Source organism: Mustelus asterias, chromosome 16 (assembly GCF_964213995.1).
Source record: "Mustelus asterias chromosome 16, sMusAst1.hap1.1, whole genome shotgun sequence".
Taxonomy (NCBI): domain Eukaryota; kingdom Metazoa; phylum Chordata; class Chondrichthyes; order Carcharhiniformes; family Triakidae; genus Mustelus; species Mustelus asterias.
Window position 1 is genome coordinate 98385052 of NC_135816.1, and position 27487 is coordinate 98412538.

At 52.9% G+C, this 27487-nt stretch overlaps 4 non-coding genes across 4 annotated transcripts; 3 read left to right on the forward strand and 1 right to left on the reverse strand.

The window, feature by feature from the left end:
• Positions 1 to 3903: 3903 nt before the first annotated feature.
• trnak-uuu (transfer RNA lysine (anticodon UUU)) lies at positions 3904 to 3976 on the forward strand. Its single transcript has one exon. It is a non-coding gene; the product is annotated as a tRNA-Lys (tRNA).
• Positions 3977 to 5680: 1704 nt separating this feature from the next.
• On the forward strand, positions 5681 to 5752 carry trnak-uuu (transfer RNA lysine (anticodon UUU)). Its single transcript has one exon. It is a non-coding gene; the product is annotated as a tRNA-Lys (tRNA).
• Positions 5753 to 6014: 262 nt separating this feature from the next.
• On the reverse strand, positions 6015 to 6088 carry trnat-cgu (transfer RNA threonine (anticodon CGU)). Its single transcript has one exon. It is a non-coding gene; the product is annotated as a tRNA-Thr (tRNA).
• Positions 6089 to 7454: 1366 nt separating this feature from the next.
• trnak-uuu (transfer RNA lysine (anticodon UUU)) lies at positions 7455 to 7527 on the forward strand. Its single transcript has one exon. It is a non-coding gene; the product is annotated as a tRNA-Lys (tRNA).
• The last annotated feature ends 19960 nt before the right edge of the window (positions 7528 to 27487 follow it).

Here is a 27487-nt window from a genome sequence, read left to right on the forward strand (position 1 = left end):
TGATATCAGCCTACTAGACAAGTGCATGAACGAACTGAACCACTGTTGACTTACTTTTGTAGTTGTAGGGGATTCTATTATCAGGGGGATAGATAGTATCCTTTGTGAGCAGGATAGAGTGTCCCGCATGGTATGTTGCCTGCCCGGTGCTAGGGTGCGGGACATCTCTGACCGGCTTGAAAGGATACTGGAGAGGGAGGGGGAGGATCCAGTTGTTGTGGTCCATGTTGGTACCAACAACATAGGCAAGTCTAGGAAAGAGGACCTGTTTGGAGATTATAAAGAGCTAGGATTCAAATTAAAAAACAGGTCCTCAAGGGTCATAATCTTCGGATTACTGCCCGAGCCACGTGCAAATTGGCATTGGGAGGCAAGAATAAGGGAAGTTAACACGTGGCTGAAAGAGTGGTGTGGGAAAGAGGGGTTCTTTTTCATGGGACACTGGCATCAGTTTTGGGGCAGGGGGGACCTATACCGTTGGGATGGTCTCCACCTGGACCGAGCTGGGATCAGTGTTCTGGTGAAGAGAGTAAATGGGGTGGTCAATAAGACTTTAAACTAGAGATTGGGGGGGAAGGGAAAGTCAGGGAACCAAGAGGTGAAGGAATCAGTGGGAAGCGTAGCTGCTTAGGATTACAAAAAATCACGAAAAGACAGCACTCAGGAGAGGTTACGATAGTCCCCATCTCACAAAATATGACACAGTGTCTGGAAAGGCTCAGTAAACCAAGGTCCACCACACTACGAAAACAAAAAGGGACGGTCAATAGGGAATTAAAGGTGCTATATTTAAATGCCCGCAGTGTCCGGAACAAGGTAGATGAGCTTGTGGCCCAGATTGTGACTGGCAGGTATGATGTGGTAGGCATCACAGAGACGTGGTTGCAGGGGGTTCAGGACTGGCAGTTAAACATCCAGGGATTCACAACCTATCGAAAAGACAGAGAGGTGGGTAGAGGGGGCGAGGTTGCCTTGTTAATTAGAAATGAAATTAAATCAGTAGCACTAAACGACATAGGGTCAGACGATGTGGAGTCTGTGTGGGTAGAGTTGAGGAACCACAAAGGCAAAAAAACCATAATGGGAGTTATGTACAGGCCTCCTGACAGTGGTCAGGACCAGGGACACAAAATGCACCACGAAATAGAAAGGGCATGTCAGAAAGGCAAGGTCACAGTGATCATGGGGGATTTCAATATGCAGGTGGACTGGGTAAATAATGTTGCCAGTGGACCCAAAGAAAGGGAATTCATTGAATGTTTACAGGATGGCTTTTTGGAACAGCTTGTGATGGAGCCCACGAGGGAACAGGCTATTCTGGACTTAGTGTTATGTAATGAGCCAGACGTGATAAAAGATCTTAAAGTAAGGGAACACTTAGGAAGCAGTGATCATAATATGGTAGAATTCAGTCTGCAATTTGAAAGAAGGAAGGCAGAATCAGATGTGAAGGTTCTACAGTTAAATAAAGGTAATTACAGGCGCATGAGGGAGGAACTGACAAAAATCGACTGGAAGCAGAGCCTAGTGGGAAAGACAGTAGAACAGCAATGGCAGGAGTTTCTGGGAGTAATTGAGGACACAGTGCAGAGGTTCATCCCAAACAAAAGAAAGGTTATCAGAGGGGGGATTAGGCAGCCATGGCTGACAAAGGAAGTCAGGGAATGCATCAAGGCAAAAGAGAGAGCCTATAATGTGGCAAAGAGTAGTGGGAAGTCAGAAGATTGGGAAGGGTATAAAAACAAACAGAGGATAACAAAGAGAGAAATAAGGAAGGAGAGGAACAAATATGAAGGTAGGCTAGTCAGTAACATTAGGAATGATAGTAAAAGTTTCTTTAAATACATTAAAAACAAACGGGAGGCAAAAGTAGACATTGGGCCGCTCCAAAATGACGCTGGTAATCTAGTGATGGGAGACAAGGAAATAGCTGAGGAACTTAATAAGTACTTTGCGTCAGTCTTCACAGTAGAAGACATGAGTAATATCCCAACAATTCAGGAAAGTCAGGGGGCAGAGTTGAATATGGTTGCCATCACAAAGGAGAAAGTGCAAGAGAAACTAAAAGGTCTGAAAATTGATAAATCTCCGAGCTCAGATGGGCTACATCCTCGAGTTCTAAAGGAGATAGCTGAAGAAATAGTGGAGGCGTTAGTTATGATCTTTCAAAAGTCACTGGAGTCAGGGAAAGTCCCAGAGGATTGGAAAATCGCTGTTGTAACCCCACTGTTCAAGAAGGGAACAAGAAAAAAGATGGAAAATTATAGGCCAATTAGCCTAACCTCAGTTGTTGGCAAAATTCTAGAATCCATCGTTAAGGATGAGATTTCTAAATTATTGGAAGTGCAGGGTCGGATTAGGACAAGTCAGCATGGATTTAGTAAGGGGAGGTCGTGCCTGACAAACCTGTTAGAGTTCTTTGAAGAGATAATAAATAGGTTAGACCAAGGAGAGCCAATGGATGTTATCTATCTTGACTTCCAAAAGGCCTTTGACAAGGTGCCTCACGGGAGACTGCTGAGTAAAATAAGGGCCCATGGTATTCGAGGCAAGGTACTAACATGGATTGACGATTGGCTGTCAGACAGAAGGCAGAGAGTTGGGATAAAAGGTTATTTCTCAGAATGGCAACCGGTGACAAGTGGTGTCCCGCAGGGTTCAGTGTTGGGGCCACAGCTGTTCTCTTTATATATTAACGATCTAGATGACGGGACTGGGAGCATTCTGGCCAAGTTTGCCGATGATACAAAGATAGGTGGAGGGGCAGGTAGTATTGAGGTGGGGAGGCTGCAGAAAGATTTAGACAGTTTAGGAGAGTGGTCCAAGAAGTGGCTGATGAAATTCAACGTGGGCAAGTGCGAGGTCGTACACTTTGGAAAAAAGAATAGAGGCATGGACTATTTTCTAAACGGTGACAAAATTCATAATGCTAAAGTGCAAAGGAACTTGGGAGTCCTAGTCCAGGATTCTCTAAAGGTAAACTTGCAGGTTGAGTCCGTAATTAAGAAGGCAAATGTAATGTTGTCATTTATCTCAAGAGGCTTGGAATACAAAAGCAGGGATGTACTTCTGAGGCTTTATAAAGCACTGGTTAGGCCCCATTTGGAGTACTGTGAGCAATTTTGGGCCCCACACCTCAGGAAGGAGATACTGGCACTGGAGCGGGTCCAGCGGAGATTCACACGGATGATCCCAGGAATGGTAGGCCTGACATACGATGAACGTCTGAGGATCGTGGGATTCTATTCGTTGGAGTTTAGGAGGTTGAGGGGAGATCTGATCGAAACTTACAAGATAATGAACGTCTTAGATAGGATGGACGTAGGGAAGTTGTTTCCATTAACAGGGGAGACTAGGACGCGGGGGCACAGCCTTAGAATAAAAGGGAGTCACTTTAGAACAGAGATGAGGAGAAATTTCTTCAGCCAGAGAGTGGTGGGTCTGTGGAATTCATTGCCACAGAGGGCTGTGGAGGCCGAGACGTTGAGCGTCTTCAAGACAGAAATTGATAAATTCTTGATTTCTCGAGGAATTAAGGGCTATGGGGAGAGAGCGGGTAAATGGAGTTGAAATCAACCATGATTGAATGGTGGAGTGGACACGATGGGCCGAATGGCCTTACTTCCGCTCCTATGTCTTATGGTCTTATGGACGCAATATTGGAACGAGAGAGTCGGCACGTAAAGTGGGGATGATTTGATGAGGTTGATGTGGTGCCAAATCGATGAAATTCTAAGCACGACTTGACTTTTGGTCATTTAGAAAGTGAGGCGAAATACTCATCTTGAATTTAACGTGGATAACATGACACTTCCCCTGCCAAATTAAAAATGAACTCTCTTCCAATCTTCTCTCCTCTCGAGCGCGGCTAATTCAACGGAGGGAAATGATTGGCATTCTGGAGCCCGGATAGCTCAGTCGGTAGAGCATCAGACTTTTTATTTGAGGGTCCTGGGTTCAAGTCCCTGTTCGAGCGGAGCTTTTCATCCAGCCTGCACGCAACTGTTTGAGATGTTGTTCAAGTTCGCTTAACTTTAACCAATTCCTCACACGCGATTGACAATTGCAGAAGTCGCACCAGCAAAATGCATCCATTTTCATCGGTGCTTGATGGCCCGCACAGCCAAATGCGCCTCTGGTCTTCTTTTCCTGCTGTCTCACTGGATGGGGGTCAAGTTGCGGCGTCTCACAGCAAGAGTGACTGTGTTGCAAAACGCCATGCATACGAAGGTGCCGCTGAGATTCGAACTCAGAATCGCCTGTTTATTACACCAGTCGCTTTAACCAACTAAGCCACGGCGCCAATGGAACGGCCCCAGCAGCCTTACAATTTGTATATAAAAATAAATGCAACCGACCGTGGACCCTGCAATCTGAAACAAAAGCAAAAATGCTGGAAAATCGCAGCAGGTCTGACAGCACCTGGGCACAGAGAACAGAAACAACGTTTCGGGGAATTTCTTCACCCACAAGGTACTGAATGAGTTGAATTCACTCCCACACAATTTCATTGAAGTCAAACTTTGTTTGATTTCAAGAAGAAGTTACTTTTCGCTCTTGGGGCTAAAGGGATCCAGGGGTATGGGAGGAAGGGGGATCACGATTTGATGATCAGCCAAGATCAAAATGAATGGCGGAACAGTCTCGGAGGGCCGGACGACCCTTCTAGCTTCTATATTTCCATGTCGACATTCTGCAATTTGACGGAATGTCATTCTGACTCGAAACGTTGTCTTTGTTCTCTCTCGGCAAATGCTGAGATTTTCAAGACATTTTCTATTTTACTTTTATGTCTTTACTAAAGCTAAGTGGATGCTACTCATGCCCCTATTTCTCATGTACTGACAGACATCAACAAACACGATTATCGTTGCTTGGGAGTACATGGAGGCCAGATTCGCCAGCAACTTTCTTCTTTGAACTGGGTACTTAGGTGACTGATCTGCAGTGTTAAAACTGTTAAATCTGCGAAACCATTTCAGCCTATTCCTGGGCAATGGGAACATGCTGCCGAATGAAGTGTTCATTGACAATCCAATTTCCTTTTCACGGATGGCTTGCTGGAAATAGAGAACACAGTTTTGGAAATCAATTTGATTAAAGCTGCGGCAAATCATTTGTCAACGATACACATATGAACAAAAGTCGTCGTTAATAGTTTGAAGATCTGTGCAGAGAGAATAAGAGTCAATGTTTAGATAGAACCGACACGTGCTTGATGGCCCGAACAGACTCGATGTGCCAAAGGGACACTTTCTGCTGCAGAATGCAGGACACTGAAACTGGTGGTCCTCAGAGAGATGGTGATGTACTTCAAATTGTACAACGTGAAATGCATAAACAATTACCACGGAGATTTTAACTCAGGAATATCAGCCGACTAGACAAGTGCATGAACGAACTGAACCACCGTTGAATTACTTTTGGACGCAATATAGGAACGAGAGAGGCAGCAAGTAAAGTGGGGATGATTTGATGAGGTCGTTGTGGTGCCAAATCGATGAAATTCTAAGCACGACTTGTCTTTTGGACAGTGAGAAAGTGAGGCGAAATACTCATCTTGAATTTAACGTGGATAACATGACACTTCCCCAGCCACATTAAAAAGTGAACTCTCTTCCAAGCTTCTCTCCTCGAGAGCGCGGCTAGTTCAACGGAGGGAAATGATTGGCATTCTGGAGCCCGGATAGCTGAGTCGGTAGAGCATCAGACTTTTTATTTGAGGTCCTGGGTTCAAGTCCCTGTTCGGGCGTAACTTATCTTCAAGCCTGAACGCATCTGTTTGAGATGCAGTTCAATTTCGCTTCACTTGAACCAATTCCTCACACGCGATTGACAATTGCAGAAGTCGCTACCAGCAAAATTCACCTATTTTCATCGGTGCTTCATGGCCGGCACAGCCAAAATGCGCCTCTGGTCTTCTTTTCCTGCTGTCGAACTGGGTGAGGGTCAAGTTGCGGCGTCTCACAGCAAGAGTGAGTTTGTTGCGAAACGGCGAAACGCCACGTACACGACGGTGCCGCTGAGATTCGAACTCAGGATCTCCAGTTTACGAGACAGGCGCTTTAACCACCTAAGCCACGGCGCCAGTGGAACGCTGCAAGCAGCATTACAATTTGCAGATGAAAAAAAACGCAACCGACCGTGGACCCTGCAATCTGAAACAAAAGCAAAAACGCTGGAAAATCACAGCAGGTCTGACAGCATCTGGGCACAGAGAACAGAAGCAACGTTTCGGGACATTTCTTCAACCACAGCGTGCTGAATGAGTTGAATTCACTACCACACAATTATATGAAGTCAAACTTTGTTTGATTTCAAGAAGAAATTACTTTTCGCTCTTGGGGCTAAAGGGATCCAGGGGTATGGGAGGAAGGGGAATCACGATTTGATGATCAGCCATGATCTAAATGAATGGCGGAACAGTCTCGGAGGGCCGGACGACTCTTCTAGCTTCTATATTTCCATGTCGAGATTCTGCATCCTGACGGAATGTCATCCTGACTCGAAACGTTGTCTTTGTTCTCTCTCGGCAAATGCTGAGATTTTCAAGACATTTTCTTTTATGTCTTTACGAAAGCTAAGTGGATGCTACTCATGCCCCTATTTCTCATGTACTGACAGACATCAACAAACACGATTATCGTTGCTTGGGAGTACATGGAGGCCAGATTCGCCAGCAACTTTCTTCTTTTTACTGGGTACTTAGGAGACTGATCTGCAGTGTTAAAACTGTTAAATCTGCGAAACCATTTCAGCCTATTCCTGGGCAATGGGAACATGCTGCCGAATGAAGTGTTCATTGACAATCCAATTTCCTTTTCACGGATGGCTTGCTGGAAATAGAGAACACAGTTTTGGAAATCAATTTGATTAAAGCTGCGGCAAATCATTTGTCGACGATATACATATGAACAAAAGTCGTCGTTAATAGTTTGAAGATCTGTGCAGAGAATAAGAGTCAATGTTTAGATAGAACCGACACGTGCTTGATGGCCCGAACAGACTCGATGTGCCAAAGGGACACTTTCTGCTGCAGAATGCAGGACACTGAAACTGGTGGTCCTCAGAGAGATGGTGATGTACTTCAAATTGTACAACGTGAAATGCAGAAACAAGTACCACGGAGAATTGAACTCAGGAATATCAGCCTACTAGACAAGTGCATGAACGACCAGGACCACCGTTGACTTACTTTTGGACGCAATATAGGAACGAGAGAGGCAGCACGTAAAGTGGGGATGATTTGATAAGGACGTTGTGATGCCAAATCGATGAAATTCTAAACACGACTTGAATTTTGGACATTGAGAAAGTGAGGCGAAATACTCATCTTGAATTTAACGTGGATAACATGACACTTCTCCAGCCACATTAAAAAATGAACTCTCTTCCAAGCTTCTCTCCTCTCGAGCGCGGCCAGTTGAACGGAGGGAAAAGATGAGCAGGCAGGAGCCCGGATAGCTCAGTCGGGAGAGCATCAGACCTTTAATCTGAGGGTCCAGGGTTCTTGTCCCTGTTCGGGCGTGGCTTATCTTCAAGCCTGAACGCAAATGTTTGAGATGTCGTTCAATTTCGCTTCACTTTAACCAATTCCTCACACGCGAATGACAATTGCAGAACTCGCTTCCAGCAAAATTCATCCAGTTTCATCGGTGCTTGATGGCCGGCACAGCCAAAATGCGCCTCTGGTCTTCTTTTCCTGCCGTCGAACTGGATGACGGTCAAGTTGCGGCGTCTCGCAGCAAGTGTGAGTTTGTTGCAAAACGGCGAAACGCCACGCATACGAACGTGCCGCTGAGATTAGAATTCAGGATCTCCTGTTTACTGGACAGGCGCTTCAACCAACTACGCCACGGCACCAATGAAACACTGCAAGCAGCATTACAATTTGTATATAAAAATAAATGCAACCGACCGTGGACCCTGCAATCTGAAACAAAAGCAAAAACGCTGGAAAATCACAGCAGGTCTGACAGCATCTGGGCACAGAGAATAGAAGCAACGTTTCGGGACATTTCTTCAACCACAGGGTGCTGAATGAGTTGAATTCACTACCACACAATTTAGTTGAAGTCAAACTTTGTTTGATTTCAAGAAGAAATTACTTTTCGCTCTTGGGGCGAAAGGGATCCAGGGGTATGGGTGGAAGGGGGATCACGATTTGATGATCAGCCAAGATCAAAATGAATGGCGGAACAGTCTCGGAGGGCCGAACGACCCTTCTAGCTTCTATATTTCCGTGTCGAGATTCTGCATCCTGACGGGATGTCATCCTGATCGAAACGTTGTCTTTGTTCTCTCTCGACAAATGCTGAGATTTTCAAGACATTTTCTATTTTACTTTTATGTCTTTTACTCAAGCCGCGTGGATGCTACTCATGCCCCTATTTCTGATGTACTGACAGACATCAACAAACACGATTATCGTTGCTTTGGAGTACATGGAGGCCAGATTCGCCAGCAACTTTCTTCTTTTAAGTGTTTACTTAGGAGACTGATCTGCAGTGTTAAAACTGTTAAATCTGCGACACCATTTCAGCCTATTCCTGGGCAATGGGAACATGAATGAAGTGTTCATTGACAATCCAATTTATTTTTTACGGATGGCTGGCTGGAAATAGTGAACACAGTTTTGGAAATCAAAGGTTTCTCATTGACACTCATCATTTACAGGGTCACTCCTCATTGACAGAGGGCTCTCCTCATTGACAAGGGGCGCTCCTCATTGACAAGGGGTACTCCTCATTGACAGCATCACTCATTGACTGAGGGCACTCCTCATTGACAGAGGGCATTCCTCATTGACAGAGGGCACTCCTTATTGACAGGGGGCACTCCTAATTGACAGGGGGCACACCTAACTGACAGGGGGCATTCCTCATTGTCAGGGGGCCCTCTGCATTTATAGTGGGCCCTACTCATTGACAGGGGGCATTGCACATTGACGGGTCAGGCAGTCCAAATTTACAGGGGTCACGCCTAATTGACAGGGGTCACTCCTAATTGACAGGGGGCTCTCCTCATTGACAGGGGTACTCCTGATTGATTGCGGGCACTCCCCATTGACAGGGGCCACACCTCATTGACATGGGTTACTCCTCGTAGACAGCGGTGCACTCCTCATTGACAGGGGGCACACCTCATTGACGGGGGCATTGCTCATTGACAGGGTGCATTGCCCATTGACGGGGGGCACTCCTCATTGACGGGGGGCACTCCTAATTTGCAGAGGTGACTCCTCATTGACGGCGGGGAGGGGGCACTCCTCATTGACAGGGGGCACTCCTCATTGACAGGGGGCACTCCTTATTGACAAAGGGCACTCCTCATTGACACGGTCACTCATTGACAGAGGGCACTCCTCATTGACAGGGTTACTCTTCGACAGAGGGCACTCCTCATTCACAGGGGTCACTCCTCATTGACAGGGGTCATTTCTCAATGACAGGGGGCACTCCTCATTGACAGGGAGCACTCCTGATTGTCAGGGAGCCCTCCGCATTTACAGGGGGCCCTCCCCATTGACAGGGGGCTTTCCTCATTGACAGAAGACACTCCTCATTGACTGGGGGCACTCCTCATTGACGGAGGGCACTCCTCAAAGACAGGGGGCAGTCCTCATTGCCACGGGTCACTCCTCATTGACAGGGGTCACTCCTCATTGACAGGGTCACTCCTCATTGACGGGGGGCACTCCTCATTGACGGGGGTAATCCTCATTGATGGGGGAGCTCCTCATTGATGGGGCGCACTCCTCATTTACAGGGTCGCTCCTCATTGACAGGGGGCACTCCTCGCTGACAGGGGTCACTCCTCATTGATAGGGGACACCTTTCATTGATAGGGGGTACCCCTCATTGATAGGGGGCACTCCTCATTGACAGGGGGCACTCCTCATTGACAGGGGGCACTCATCATTGACAGGGGGCACTCCTCATAGATGGGGGGGGGAGCAGTCCTCATTGACAAGGTGCAGTCCTCATTGACAGGGATCACTTCTAATTGACAGGCAACACCCCTAATTGACAGGGATCACTCCTAATTGAAACGGGGCACTCCTCATTGACAGAGGGCACTCCTCATTGACACGGAGCACTCCTCATTGACAGGGGGCACTCCTCATTGACCGGATCACTTCTTGACAGAGGCCACTCCTCATTGACAGGGTCAATCCTCATTGACAGAGGTCACTCCTCATTGACAGAGGGCACTCCTCATTGACAGGGGGCACTCCTAATTGACAGGGGGCACTCCTAATTGTCAGGGGGCATTCCTCATTGTCAAGGGGCAATCCGCATTTATAGGGGGCCCTCCTCATTGACAGGGGGCATTCCACATTGACGGGCCAGGCAGTCCAAATTTACAGGGGTCATTCCTAATTTACAGGGGTTACTCCTAATTGACAGGGGTCTCTCCTCATTGACAGGGGACAGTCCTCATTGACTGGGGGCACTCCTCATTGTCTGGGGGCACTCCTCATTGACTGGGGGCACTCCTCATTGACTGGGGGCACTCCTCAGTGACAGGGGGCACACCTCATTGACAGGGGGTACTCCTGATAGACGGGGAGGCGGCATTCCTCATTGTCAGGGGGCACTCCTCGATGACAGGGGACACCCCTCGATGACAGGGGGCACTCCTCATTGAAATGGTGCACACCTCATTGACGGGGGGCTCTCTTCATTGACAGGGGGCACTTCTCATTGACAGAGGGCTCTCCTCATTGACCGGGGGGGGGGGGAGACACTCCTCATTGACGGGGTGCACTGCTCATTGACAGGGGGCACTCTTCATTGACGGGGGGGGGGCGCACTCCTCATTGACAGGGGGCACTCCTCATTGACAGGGTGCACTGCTTCATGATGGGGGGCACTCCTAATTTACACCGGTCACTGCTCATTGACGGTGGGGCACTCCTCATTTACAGGGTCACTCCTCATTGACGAGGGTGCTCCTCATTGACAGGGGGCAATCCTCATTGACAGGGGGCCCTCCTCATTGACAGGGGGGAGTCCTCATTGACAGGATCACTTATTGACAGAGGGCACTCCTCATAGACAGAGGGTACTCCTCATTGACAGGGGGCACTCCTCATTGACAGGGGGCACTCCTAATTGACAGGGGGCACTCCTCATTGTCAAGGGGCCCTCCGCATTTATAGGGGGCCCTCCTCATTGACAGGGGGCACTCCTCATTGATTGGGGGGGCACTCGTCATTGACGTGGGTTGGACTCCTAAGTGACCGGGGTTACTCCTAATTGACAGGGGTCTCTCCTCATTGACAGGGGACAGTCGTCATTGACAGGGGGCTCTCCTCATTGACAGGAGACACTCCCCATTGACTAGGGGCACTCCTAATTGACAGGGATCACACCTCGTTGACAGGGGCGCTCCTCATTGACTGGGGGCACTCCTCATTGACTGGGGGCACTCCTCATTGTCTGGGAGCACTCCTCATTGACTGGGAGCACTCCTCATTGACTGGAGGCACTCCTCATTGACAGGGGGCACACCTCATTGACAGGGGGTACTCCACATAGACGGGGGGGCACACCTCATTGACGGGGGGCACACTTCATTGACAGTGGGCATTGCTCATTGACGGGGGGCACTCCTCATTGACAGTGGGCACTCCTCATTGACAGGGGCACTCCTTATTGATAGTGAGCACTCCTCATTGACAGGGTCACTCTTTGACAGAGGGCACTACTCATTGACATGGGGCACTCCTCATTGATGGGTGGTACTCGTCATTTTCGGGGAGGGACTCCTAACTGACAGGGGGCCGTCCTCATTGACAGAGGGCACTCCTCATTGACAGGCTCATTCCGCATTGACGGGGGGCACTCCTCATTGATGGGGGGTATTCGTCATGGACGGGGGGAGTCCTAATTGACAGGGTCACTCCTAATTGACAGGGGGCACTCCTCATTGACAGCGGGCACTCGTCATTGACAGGGGGCACTCCTCATTGACGGGGGGCACTCCTCATTGACGTGGGGTATTCCTCTTTGACGGGGGGCGCTCCTCGTTGATGGGGCGCATTCATCATTTACAGGCCAACTACTCGTTGACAGGGGGCACACGTCGTTGACAGGGGGCACTCCTCATTGATAGGGGGCACACCTCATTGACCGGGGGCATTGCTCATTTACGGGGAGCACTCCCCATTAACGGGGGACAATCCTAATTTGCAGAGGTGACTCCTCATTGATTGGGGGGGGGGGCACTCCTCATTTACAGGGTCACTCCTAATTGACAGAGGGCACTCCTCATTGACAGGGAGCTCTCCTCATTGACAGAGACACTCCTCATTGACAAGGGGCACTCTTCATTGACAAGGAGCACTCCTCATTGTCAGGGTCATTCATTGGTTGAGGGCACTCCTCATTGACAGAGGGCATTCCTCATTGACAGGGTTGCTCCTCATTGACAGGGCGCATTCCACATTGGCAGGAGCCCCTCCTCATCGACGGGGCAGGGACTCTAAATTTACAGGGGTCACTCCTAATTTACAGGGGTCACTCCTCATTGATGGGGGGGGGGGCACTCGTCATTGACGGGGGTGGGGACGACTCCTAATTGACAGGGGTCTCTCCTAATTGACAGGGGGTTCTTCTCATTGGCAGCGGACACTCATCATTGACAGGAGCACTCCGCATTGACAGCGGGCACTCCTCATTGCCAGGGGGTACTCCTCATAGATGAGTGGGGTACTCTAATAGACGGGGGGGGGCACTCCTCATTGACAGGTGGCATTCATAATTAACAGCGGGCACTCCTCATTGACAGGGGGCTCTCCTCATTGACAGAGGGCTCTCCCCATTGACAGGGGGCACTGCTAATTAACAGCTGGCACTCCTCATTGACAGGGTGCACTTTCCATTGACAGGGGCACTCCTCATTGACAGTGGGCACTCCTCATTGCCAGGGGGTACTCTTCATTGATGGGTGGGGTACTCTAATAGACGGGGGGGCACTCCTCATTGACAGGGGGCATATATAATTAACAGCGGGCACTCCTCATTGACAGGGGGCTCTCCTCATTGACAGAGGGCTCTCCCCATTGACAGGGGGCACTGCCAATTAACAGCTGGCACTCCTCATTGACAGGGTGCACTCCTCATTGACAGGGGGCACTTCTCATTGACAGAGGGAACTCCTCATTGACCGGGGCGGGGGTTGGGGACACTCCTCATTGACGGGGGGGGGGGGGGACTCCTCATTGACAAGGAGCATTCCACATTGACAGAGGGCACTCATCATTGACAGGGGACACTCATCATTGACAGGGGGCACTCTTCATTGACAGGGGGCTCTCCTCATTGACAGGGGGCTCTCCTCATTGACAGGGGGCACTCCTAATTAACAGCTGGGATTCCTCATTGATAGGGGGCACTCCTCATTGACGGGGGGCACTCTTCATAGAGGGGGGCACTCCTCATTGACGGGGGGCACTCTTCATAGAGGGGGGCACTCCTCATTGACAGGGGGTACTCCTCATTGGCTGGGGCTCCCTCATTGACAGGGGGCACTCCTCATTGACAGGGGGCACTCCTCATTAACGGGGGGGCAGTCCTCATTGACGGAGGGCACTCATTTTTGACGGTGGGGCACTCTAATAGACGGGGGGGGGGGGGTTGCGGCACTCCTCATTGACAGGGGGCTCTCCTCAGTGACAGAGGGCTCTCCCCATTGACAGGGGGCACTGCTAATTAACAGCTGGCACTCCTCGTTGATAGGGTGCACTACTCATTGACAGGGGGCACTTCTCATTGACAGAGGGAACTCCTCATTGACCGGGGCGGGGGGGGGGACACTCCTCATTGACGGGGTGCACTGCTCATTGATAGGGGGCACTCTTCATAGATGTGGGGGCACTCCTCATTGACAGGGGGTACTCCTCATTGACAAGGGGCATTCCACATTGACAGAGGGCACTCATCATTGACAGGGGACACTCATCATTGACAGGGGGCACTCCTCATTGACAGGGGGCTCTCCCCATTGACAGGGGGCACTGCTAATTAACAGCTGGCACTCCTCGTTGACAGGGTGCACTACTCATTGACAGGGGGCACTTCTCATTGACAGAGGGAACTCCTCATTGACCGGGGCGAGGGGGGGACACTCCTCATTGACGGGGTGCACTGCTCATTGACAGGGGGCACTCTTCATAGATGTGGGGGCACTCCTCATTGACAGGGGGTACTCCTCATTGACAAGGGGCATTCCACATTGACAGAGGGCACTCATCATTGACAGGGGACACTCATCATTGACAGGGGGCACTCCTCATTGACAGGGGGCACTCCTCATTGACAGGGGGCTCTCCTCATCGACAGGGGGCACTCCTAATTAACCGCTGGGATTCCTCATTGACAGGGTGCACTCCTCATTGACAGGGGGGATGGGTGGCGTGGCACTCCTCATTGACAGGGATCACACCTCGTTGACAGGGGGCGCTCCTCATTGACTGGGGGCACTCCTCATTGACTGGGGGCACTCCTCATTGTCTGGGGTTACTCCTGATAGACGGTGGGTGCACACCTCATTGACGGGGGACACTCTTCATTGACAGTGGGCGTTGCTCATTGACGGGGGCACTCCTCATTGACAGTGGGCACTCCTCCTTGACAGGGGCACTCCTTATTGATAGTGGGCACGCCTCATTGACACGGTCACTCTTTGACAGAGGGCACAACTCATTGACATGGGGCACTCCTCATTGATGGGTGGCACTCGTCATTTTCGGGGAGGGACTCCTAACTGACAGTGGGCCCTCCTCATTGACAGGAGGCTTTCCTCATTGACGTGAGGCACTCCTCATTGAGAGGCTCATTCCTCATTGACGGGGGGCACTCCTCATTGATGGGGGGTATTCGTCATTGACGGGGGGAGTCCTAATTGACAGGGTCACTCCTAATTGACAGGGGGCACTCCTCGTTGACATTGGGCACTCGTCATTGACAGGGGGCACTCCTCATTGACGTGGGGTATTCCTCTTTGACGGGGGGCGCTCCTCGTAGATGGGGCGCACTCATCATTTACAGGCCAACTACTCGTTGACAGGGGGCACATGTCGTTGACAGGGGGCACTCCTCATTGATAGGGGGCACACCTCATTGACCGGGGGCATTGCTCATTTACGGGGAGCACTCCCCATTAACGGGGGACAATCCTAATTTGCAGAGGTGACTCCTCATTGATTTGGGGGGGGGGGCACTCCTCATTTACAGGGTCACTCCTAATTGACAGAGGGCACTCCTCATTGACAGGGGGCTCTCCCCATTGACAGAGGCACTCCTCATTGACAAGGGGCACTCTTCATTGACAAGGAGCACTCCTAATTGTCAGGGTCACTCATTGGCTGAGGGCACTCCTCATTGACAGAGGGCATTCCTCATTGACAGGGTTGCCCCTCATTGACAGGGCGCATTCCACATTGGCAGGAGCCCCTCCTCATCGACGGGGCAGGGACTCCAAATTTACAGGGGTCACTCCTAATTTACAGGGGACACTCCTCATTGATGGGGTGGGGGGGGGGAGGGGGCCACTCGTCATTGACGGGGGTGGGGACGACTCCTAATTGACAGGGGTCTCTCCTAATTGACAGGGGGTCCTTCTCATTGACAGCGGACACTCATCATTCACAGGGGCTCTCCGCATTGCCAGGGGGTACTCCTCATAGATGGGTGGGGTACTCTAATACACGGGGGGGGGGCACTCCTCATTGACAGGGGGCATTCATAATTAACAGCGGGCACTCCTCATTGACAGGGGGCTCTCTTCATTGACAGAGGGCTCTCCCCATTGACAGGGGGCACTGCTAAGTAACAGCTGGCACTCCTCATTGACAGGGTACACTACTCATTGACAGGGGCACTCCTCATTGACAGTGGGCACTCCTCATTGCTAGGGGACACTCCTCATAGATGGGTGGGGTTCTCTAATAGACGGGGTGGGGGCACTCCTCATTGACAGGGGGCATTCATAATTAACAGCGGTCACTCCTCATTGACACGGGGCTCTACTCATTGACAGAGGGCTCTCCCCATTGACAGGGGGCACTGCTAATTAACAGCTGGCAATCCTCATTGACAGGGTGCACTACACATTGACAGGGGGCACTTCTCATTGACAGAGGGAACTCCTCATTGACCGGGGCGGGGGGGGGGGGGAACACTCCTCATTGGCGGGGTGCACTGCTCATTGACAGGTGGCACTCTTCATAGACGGGGGGCACTCCTCATTGACAGGGTGTACTCCTCATTGACAAGGAGCATTCCACATTGACAGAGGGCACTCATCATTGACAGGGGACACTCATCATTGACAGTGGGCACTCCTCATTGACAGTGGGCACTCCTCATTGACAGGGTCACTCTTTGACAGAGGGCACAACTCATTGACATGGGCACTCCTCATTAATGGGTGGCACTCGTCATTTTCGGGGAGGGACTCCTAACTGACAGGGGGCCCTCCTCATTGACAGGGAGCACTCCTCATTGACAGAGGGCATTCCTCATTGTCAGGCTCATTCCTCATTGACGGGGGGCACTCCTCATTGATGGGGGGTATTCGTCATTGTCGGGGGGAGTCCTAATTGACAGGGTCACTCCTAATTGACAGGGGGCACTCCTCGTTGACAGCGGGCACTCGTCATTGACAGGGGGCACTCCTCATTGACAGAGAACTCTCCTCATTGACGGGGGGCACTCCTCATTGACGTGGGGTATTCCTCTTTGACGGGGGGCGCTCCTCGTTGATGGGGCGCACTCATCATTTACAGGCCAACTACTCGTTGACAGGGGGCACTCCTCATTGATAGGGGGCACACCTCATTGACCGGGGGCATTGCTCATTTACGGGGAGCACTCCCCATTAACGGGGGACAATCCTAATTTGCAGAGGTGACTCCTCATTAATGGGGGGGGGGGGGCACTCCTCATTTACAGGGTCACTCCTAATTGACAGAGGGCACTCCTCATTGACAGGGGGCTCTCCTCATTGACAGAGGCACTCCTCATTGACAAGGGGCACTCTTCATTGACAAGGAGCACTCCTCATTGGCAGGGTCACTCATTGGCTGAGGGCACTCCTCATTGACAGTGGGCACTCCACATTGCCAGGGGGTACTCCTCATAGATGGGTGGGGTACTCTAATAGACGGGGGGGGGGAGCACTCCTCATTGACAGGGGGCATTCATAATTAACAGCGGGCACTCCTCATTTATACGGCGCTCTCCTCATTGACAGAGGGCTCTCCCCATTGACAGGGGGCACTGCTAATTAACAGCTGGCACTCCTCATTGACAGGGTGCACTACTCATTGACAGCGGCACTCCTCATTGACAGTGGGCACTCCTCATTGCCAGGGGGTACTCCTCATAGATGGGTGGGGTACTCTAATAGACGGGGGGGGGGGGGGGGGTTGCGGCACTCCTCATTGACAGGGGGCATATATAATTAACAGCGGGCTCTCCCCATTGACAGGGGGCACTGCTAATTAACAGCTGGCACTCCTCGTTGACAGGGTGCACTACTCATTGACAGGGGGCACTTCTCATTGACAGAGGGAACTCCTCATTGACCGGGGCGGGGCGGGGGGGGGGGGGGAGGGACACTCCTCATTGACGGGGTGCACTGCTCATTGACAGGAGGCACTCTTCATAGATGTGGGGGCATTCATCATTGACACGGTGTACTCCTCATTCACAAGGAGCATTCCACATTGACAGAGGGCACTCATCATTGACAGGGGACACTCATCATTGACAGGGGGCACTCCTCATTGACAGGGGGCTCTCCTCATTGACAGGGGGCTCTCCTCATCGGCAGGGGGCACTCCTAATTAACCGCTGGGATTCCTCATTGACAGGGTGCACTCCTCATTGACAGGGGGGATGGGTGGGGTGGCACTCCTCATTGACAGGGATCATACCTCGTTGACAGCGGGCGCTCCTCATTGACTGGGGGCACTGCTCATTGACTGGGGGCACTCCTCATTGTCTGGGGGTACTCCTGATAGACGGGGGGTGCACACCTCATTGACGGGGGGCACTCTTCATTGACAGTGGGCATTGCTCATTGACGGGGGCACTCCTCATTGACAGTGGGCACTCCTCATTGACAGGGGAACTCCTTATTGATAGTGAGCACTCCTCATTGACAGGGTCACTCTTTGACAGAGGGCACTACTCATTGACATGTGGCACTCCTCATTGATGGGTGGCACTCGTCATTTTCGGGGAGGGACTCCTAACTGACAGTGGGCCCTCCTCATTGACAGGGGGCTTTCCTCATTGACGTGAGGTACTCCTCATTGACAGGCTCATTCCTCATTGGCGGGGGGCACCCCTCATTGATGGGGGGTATTCGTCATTGACGGGGGGAGTCCTAATTGACAGGGTCACTCCTAATTGACAGGGGGCACTCCTCGTTGACATTGGGCACTCGTCATTGACAGGGGGCACTCCTCATTGACGTGGGGCATTCCTCTTTGACGGGGGGCGCTCCTCGTTGACGGTGGGGGTACTCCTCATTGACGAGGGGCACTCCTCATTGACGGTGGGGGTACTCCTCATTGACATGGGGCACTCTTCATTGACGGTGGGGCACTCCTCATTCACGGGGGGGCACTCCTCATTGACACAGGGAACTCCTCATTGACCGGGGCGGGGGGGGGAACACTCCTCATTGGCGGGGTGCACTGCTTATTGACAGGTGGCACTCTTCATAGACGGGGAGGCACTCCTCATTGACAGGGTGTACTCCTCATTGACAAGGAGCATTCCACATTGACAGAGGGCACTCATCATTGACAGGGGACACTCATCATTGACAGGGTGCACTCCTCATTGACAGGGGTGGGGTGGGGGGACACTCCTCATTGACGGGGTGCACTGCTCATTGACAGGGGGCACTCTTCATAGAGGGGGGCACTGCTCATTAACAGGGGATACTCCTCATTGGCTGGGGCTCCCTCATTGACATGGGGCACTCCTCATTGACGGGGGGCACTCCTCATTGACATGGGGCACTCCTCATTGACGGGGGCACTCCTCATTGACAGGGGGCCCTCCGCATTGACAGGGGACATTCCACATTGACAGAGGGCTCTCCTCAATGACAGGGGGCACTCCTAATTAACAGCTGGGACTCCTCATTGACAGGGTGCACTCCTCATTGACAAGGGGCTCTCCTCATTGACAGGGGGCTCTCCTCAATGACAGGGGGCACTCCTAATTAACAGCTGGGACTCCTCATTGACAGGGTGCACTCCTCATTGACAGGGGGCACTTCTCATTGACAGAGGGAACTCCTCATTGACCGGGGCGCGGGGGACACTCCTCATTGACGGGCTGCACTGCTCATTGACAGGGGGCATTCGTCATTGACGGGGTGCACTGCTTTATGACGGGGGGCACTCCTAATTTACACCGGTCACTGCTCATTGACGATGGGACACTCCTCATTTACAGGGTCCCTCCTCATTGACGGGGGTGCTTCTCATTGACAGGGGGCACACCTCATTGACAGGGAGTGCTCCTGATAGACGGGGGGGGGCACTCCTCATTGTCAGGGGGCACTCCTCGATGACAGGGGGCACTCCTCGATGACAGGGGGCACTCCTCATTGGAAGGGGGCACACCTCATTGACGGGGGGCACTCTTCATTGACAGTGGGCATTGCTCGTTGACGGGGGGCACTCCTCATTGACAGTGGGCATTCCTCGTTGACAGGGGGCACTCCTTATTGACAGTGGGCACTCATAGAAATCATAGAAACCCAACCGTGCAGAAGGAGGCCATTCGGCCCATCGAGTCTGCACCGACCACAATCCCACCCAGGCCCTATCCCCACATACTTACCTGCTAATCCCTCTAACCTACGCATCTCAGGACTCTAAGGGGCAATTGTTTTTCACCTGGCCAATCAACCTAGCCCGCACATCTTTGGACTGTGGCAGGAAACCGGAGCACCCGTAGGAAACCCACGCTGACACGAGGAGAATGTGCAAACTCCACACAGACAGTGACCCGAGCCGGGAATCGAACCCAGGACCCTGGAGCTGTGAAGCAGCAGTGCGAACCACTGTGCTACCGTGCCACTCCTCATTGACAGGGTCACTCTTTGACAGAGGGCACTACTCATTGACATGGGGCACTGCTCATTGATGGGGGGCACTCGTCATTTTCGGGGAGGGACTCCTAACTGACAGGGGTCACTCCTCATTGACAGGGGTCACTCCTCATTGACAGGGGGCACTCCTCATTGACGGTGGGGGCACTCCTCATTGACGGGGGGCACTCTTCCTTGACGGTGGGGCACTCCTCATTGACGGGGGGCACTCCTCATTGACTCGGGGAACTCCGCATTGACAGAGGGCTGTCCTCATTGAAAGGGGACACTCCTCATTGACAGGGGACACTCCTCATTGACAGGAAGCACTCCTCATTGTCAGGGGGCACTCCTCATTGACAGGGGGAACTCCTCATTGACAGGGGGCATTCCATATTGACAGGGGGCACACCTAATCGACAGTGGACACTCCTCATTGACAGGGGGGCAGTCGTCATTGACAGCGGGCACTCCCCATCGACGGTGGTGCATGCATCATTGGCTAGGGGTCACTCCTCATTGACAGTGGGGCACTCGTCATTGACGGGGGTGTGGCGTTCGTCATTGACGGTGAGGCACACCTGATTGACGGGGGGGGGCACTCCTCATTGACGGAGTGGCACTCCTCATTGACAAGGGGAATTCCTCATTGACAGGGGCCTCCCAATTGACAGGGGGCATTCCTAATTGACGGGGGGCACTCTTAATTGACATGGGGCACTCCCAATTGACATGGGGCACTGCTATTTGTCAGTGGGCACTCCTAATTGACATGAGGCACTCCTATTTGACAGGGGGCACTCCTTATTGACATGGGGAGCTCGTATTTGATATGGGGCACTCCTAATTGAAAGGGGGGAGTCCTAATTGACAGGGCCAATCCTCATTGACAGCGGGCACTCCTCATTGAAAGGGGGCACCCCTCATTGACAGGGGGGCACTCCGAATTGAAAGGGGGTCACTCCTAATTCACAGCGGTCGCCCCTAGGTGATAGGGGGCACTCCTCATTGACAGGGGGCACTCCTCATTGACGGTGGGGGTACTCCTCATTGACGAGGGGCACTCTTCATTGACGGTGGGGCACTCCTCATTCACGGGGGGGCACTCCTCATTGACACAGGGAACTCCTCATTGACAGAGGGCTGTCCTCATTGAAAGGGGGCACTCCTCATTCACATGGGGCACTCCTCATTGACAGGGGGCCCTCCGCATTGACAGGGGACATTCCACATTGACAGAGGGCTCTCCTCAATGACAGGGGGCACTCCTAATTAACAGCTGGGACTCCTCATTGACAGGGTGCTCTCCTCATTGACAGGGGGCTCTCCTCATTGACAGGGGGCTCTCCTCAATGACAGGGGGCACTCCTAATTAACAGCTGGGACTCCTCATTGACAGGGTGCACTACTCATTGACAGGGGGCACTTCTCATTGACAGAGGGAACTCCTCATTGACCGGGGCGCGGGGGACACTCCTCATTGACGGGGTGCACTCCTCATTGACTGGGGACACTGTTCATAGACGGGGGGGGGGCACTCCTCATTGACAGGGGGTACTTCTCATTGACAGGGGGCATTCGTCATTGACGGGGTGCACTGCTTTATGACGGGGGGCACTCCTAATTTACACCGGTCACTGCTCATTGACGATGGGGCACTCCTCATTTGCAGGGTCACTCCTCATTGACGGGGGTGCTCCTCATTGACAGGGGGCACACCTCATTGACAGGGAGTGCTCCTGATAGACGGGGGGGTGGTACTCCTCATTGTCAGGGGGCACTCCTCGATGACAGGGGGCACTCCTCGATGACAGGGGGCACTCCTCATTGACGGGGGGCACTCTTCATTGACAGTGGGCATTGCTCGTTGACGGGGGGCACTCCTCATTGACAGTGGGCATTCCTCGTTGACAGGGGGCACTCCTTATTGACAGTGGGCACTCATAGAAATCATAGAAACCCAACCGTGCAGAAGGAGGCCATTCGGCCCATCGAGTCTGCACCGACCACAATCCCACCCAGGCCCTATCCCCACATATTTACAGAGGGCTGTCCTCATTGAAAGGGGGCACTCCTCATTCACATGGGGCACTCCTCATTGACAGCGGGCACTCATCATTGACAGGGGGCAATCCTCATTGACAAGGGGCAATCCTCATTGACAGGGGGCACTCCTCATTGACGGGGGGCACTCCTCATTGACGGGGGGCACTCCACTTTGACCAAGGGGAATCTTCATAGACGGCGGTGGGGGGGGGGGTGGCACTACTCATTCACAGGATGGCACTCCTCATTGACGGTGGGGCAATCCTCATTGACAGGGTGCTCTCCTAATTGACAGGGACACTTCTAATTGATAGGGGGCCACTCCTAATTGACAAGGCGCAATCCTCATTGACAGAGGGCAGGCCTAATTGTCAGGGGCACTCCTAATTGGCAGGCGGCACACTTGATTGACAGGGGGCACGCCTCATTGACAAGGGGCAGTACTCGTTGACAGGCGGCACTCCTCATTGACAGGGGGCACTCCAATAGACAGGGGGCACTCCAATTGACAGGGGCCACTCCTAATTGACAGGGGCCACTCCTAATTAACAGGGGGAACTCGAATTTGACGGTGGGGCACTCCTAATTTCCTGCGTCACTCCGAATTGGCAGGGGGAACTCCAGAATGACAGGGAGGATTCCTAATTGACAGGGGGCACTCCTAACTGACAGTGGGAGCTCCTAACTGACAAGCGACACTCCTAATTGCAAGGGGGTACTCCTCATGGACGGTGCGGCACTCCTCATTGACGGTCGGACACTCCTCATTGACAGGGGGCACTCCTCATTGACAGGCGGCACTCCTCATTGACAGGCGGCACTCCTCATTGACAGGGGGACCTCCTCATTGACAGGGAGCACTCATCATTGGCAGGCGGCACTCCTCATTGACAGGGGGAACTCCCCATTGACAGGGGGCACTCCTCCTTGACAGAGGGCACTCCTCATAGACAGGGGGCACTCCTCATTGACAGGGGGCACACCTAATTGACAGTGGACACTCCTCGTTGACAGGAGGGCACTCGTCATTGACAGCGGGCACGCCCCATTGACGGTGGTGCATTCGTCATTGACTATGGGTCACTCCTCATTGACGATGGGACACTCGTCATTGACGGGGGCGGCACTCCTCATTGACAAGGGGATCTTCTCATTGAAAGGGGCTTCCTAATTGACCGGGGGCACTGCTTATTTTCTGGGGCCACTCCTAATTGAAAAGAGGAGCTCCTAACTGACAAGGGGCACTCCTGCATGAAAGGGGGCAATCCTCATTGACAGGGGAGACTTGTAATTGACAGGGGGCAATCTTCATTGACAGGGGGCACTCCTCATTGACAGGGGGTGCTCCTCATTGACAGGGGGCACTCCTCATTGACAGGGGGTGCTCCTCATTGACAGGGGGCACTCCAATCGACACGGAGCACTCCAATTGACAGGGTGCACTCTAATTGACATGGGGGCGCTCCTCATTGACAGGTGGCACTCCTCATTGACAGGGGGCACTCCGCATTGACAGGGGACACTCCAATTGAGGGGGGCACTCCAATTGACAGGGGGCACTCCAATCGACACGGAGCACACCAAATGACAGGGTGCACTCCAATTGACATGGGGGAACTCCTAATTGACAGGGGGCACTCCTAATTGGCAGCGGGCACTCCAAATTGACAGGGTTCACTCATAATTGACGGGGGCTCTCCGAATTGACTGGGGGCACTCCCAATTCATATGGGGCACTCCTCATTGACGGTGAGGTCCACCTTATTGACGGTGGGGCACTCCTCATTGACCGTGGGGTACTCCTGCTTGACGGGGGGGGAACTCCTCGTTGACGGAGTGGCACTCCTCATTGCCAAGGGGAATTCCTCATTGACAGGGGCCTCCCAATTGACAGGGGGCACTCCTAATTGACAGGGCGCACTCTTAAATGACATGAGGCACTCCTAATTGACATGGGGCACTGCTATTTGTCAGGCGGCACTCCTAATTGACATGGGGCAATCCTAATTGATATTGGGGCACTCCTAATTGACATGGGGAGCTCAAAATTGATATGGGGCACTCCTAATTGAAAGGGGGGAGTCCTAATTGACAGGGCCAATCCTCATTGACAGCGGGCACTTCTCATTGAAAGGGGGCACCCCTCATTGACAGGGGGAGCTCCCAATTGACAGGGGTCACTCCTAGGTGATAGGGGGCACACCTCATTGAAAGGGGGCACTCCCCATTGACGGTGGGTGCACTCCTCATTGACGGGGGGCAGTCTTTATTGACGGTGGGGCCCTCCTCATTGATGGGGGGCACTCCTCATTGACACGGGGAACTCCTCATTGAAAGGGGGCAGTCCTCATTCACACGGGGCACACCTCATTGACGGGGAACTCATTATTGACAGGGGGCAATTCTCATTGACAAGGGGCAATCCTCATTGACAGGGTTGCACTCCTCATTGACGGTGGGGCACTCCTCATTGACGGGGGGGCACTCCTCATTGACCTGGGGGGGCATCGTCATAGACGGGGGGGGGGGGGGGCGGGCACGACTCATTCACAGGGTGGCACTCCTCATTGACGGTTGGGCAATCCTCATTGACATGGTGAAGTCCTCATTGACAAAGGGCTCTCCTAATTGACAGGGGCACTCCTAATTGATAGGGGGCCACTCCTAATTGACAAGGCGCAATCCTCATTGCCAGAGGGCAGACTTAATTGACAGGGGGCACTGCTAATTGACAGGCGGCACACTTGATTGACAGGGGGCACACCTCATTGACAAGGGGCAGTCCTCGTTGACAGGGGGCACTCCTCATTGACAGGGGGCACTCCTCATTGACAGGGGGCACTCCAATAGACAGGGGACACTCCAATTGACAGGGGGCACTCCAATTGACAGGGGGAACTCGAAATTGACAGGGGGCACTCCTAATTTCCTGCGTCACTCCGAATTGGCAGGGGGCACTCGAAAATGACAGGGAGGACTCCTTCTTGACAGGGGGTACTCCGAACTGACAGTGGGAGCTCCTAACTGACAAGCGGCACTCCTAATTGCAAGGGGGTACTCCTCATTGATGGGGGGCACTCCGCATTGACAGGGGCACTCCGCACTGATGGTGGGGCTCTCCTCATGGGCGGTGCGGCACTCCACAGTGACGGTCGGACACTCCTCATCGACAGGGGGCACTCCTCATTGACAGGGAGCACTCCGCATTGACAGGCCGCACTCCTCATTGACAGGGGGAGCTCCTCATTGACAGGGAGCACTCCTCATTGTCAGGCGGCACTCCTCATTGACAGGGGGAACTCCTCATTGACAGGGGGCACTCCTCCTTGACAGAGGGCAGTCCTCATTGACAGGGGGGCACTACGAATTGAAAGGGGGTCACTCATAATTTACAGCGGTCGCCCCTAGGTGATAGGGGGCGCTCCTCATTGACAGGTGACACTCTTCATTGACGGTGGGGGCACTCCTCATTGACGGGGGGGCGCTCCTCACTGACTCGGGGAACTCCGCATTGACAGGGGGCTGTTCCCATTGAAGGGGGACACTCCTGATTCACATGGGGCACTCCTCATTGACAGGGTGCACTCCTCATTGACAGGGAACTCTCCTCATTGACAGGCGGCACTCCTCATTGACAGGGGGAACTCCTCATTGACAGGAAGCACTCCTCATTGACGGGGGGGGCACTCCTCATTGACAGGGGGAACTCCTCATTGACAGGGGGCACTCCTCCTTGTCAGGGGGCACTCCTCATTGACAGGAGGCACTCCACATTGGCAGGGAGCACACCTAATCGACAGTGGACACTTCTCATTGACAGGGGGGCACTCGCCATTGACAGCGGGCACTCCTCATTGACGGTGGTGCATTCGTCATTGACTAGGGGTCACTCCACATTGACGGTGGGGCACTCGTCATTAACGCGGGGGGGGGCATTCGTCATTGACGGTGGGGCAATCCTGATTGACGGGGGGGGGCACTCCTCATTGACGGAGTGGCACTCCTCATTGACAAGGGGAATTCCTCATTGACAGGGGCCTCCCAATTGACAGGGGGCATTCCTAATTGACATGGGGCACTGCAATTTGTCAGGGGGCACTCCTAATTGACATGAGGCACTCCTATTTGACAGGGGGCACTCCTTATTGACATGGGGAGCTCGTATTTGATATGGGGCACTCCTAATTGAAAGGGGGGACTCCTAATTGACAGGGCCAATCCTCATTGACAGCGGGCACTCCTCATTGAACGGGGGCACCCCTCATTGACAGGGGGCACTTCGAATTGCAAGGGGGTCACTCCTCATTGACAGCGGTCGCCCCGAGGTGATAGGGGGCACTCCTCATTGACGGGGGGCACTCCTCATTGACGGTGGGGGCACACCTCATGACGGGGGGGCACTCCTCAATGACACGGGGAACTCCTCATTGACAGGGGGCTGTCCTCATTGAAAGGGGGCACTCCTCATTCACATGGGGTACTCCTCATTGACAGCGGGCACTCATCATTGACAGGGGGCAATCCTCATTGACAAGGGGCAATCCTCATTGACAAGGGGCAATCCTCATTGACGGTGGGGCACTCCTCATTGACGGGGGGCACTCCACTTTGACCTAGGGGAATCGGCATAGACGGGGGTGGGGGGGGGGGCACTACTCATTCACAGGGTGCCACTCCTCATTGACGGTGGGGCAATCCTCATTGACAGGGTGAAGTCCTCATTGACAGGGGGCTCTCCTAATTGACAGGGGCACTCCTCATTGATAGGGGGCCACTCCTAATTGACAAGGCGCAATCCTCATTGACAGAGGGCAGGCCTAATTGACAGGGGGCACTCCTAATTGGCAGGCGGCACACTTGATTGACAGGGGGCACACCTCATTGACAAGGGGCAGTACCCGTTGACAGGAAGCACTCCTCATTGGCAGGCCGCACTCCTCATTGACAGGAGGAACTCCTGATTGACAGGGGGCACTCCTCCTTGACAGGGTGCACTCCTCATTGACAGGGGGCACTCCTCATTGACGGGGGGGGGGCACTCCTCATTGACGGTGGGGCACTCCTGATTGACAGGGGCTACTCCTCATTGACAGGGCCAATCCTCATTGACAGGGGGCACTCCTAATTGAAAGGGGGTCACTCCTAATTGACAGTGGTCATCCCTAGGTGATAGGGGGCACTCCTCATTGACACGGGGCACTCCTCATTGACGGCGGGCACTCTTCATTGACGGTGGGGCGCTCCTCATTGACGGGGGGGGCACTCCTCATTGACACGGGGAGCTCCTCGTTGACAGGGGGCTGTCCGCATTGAA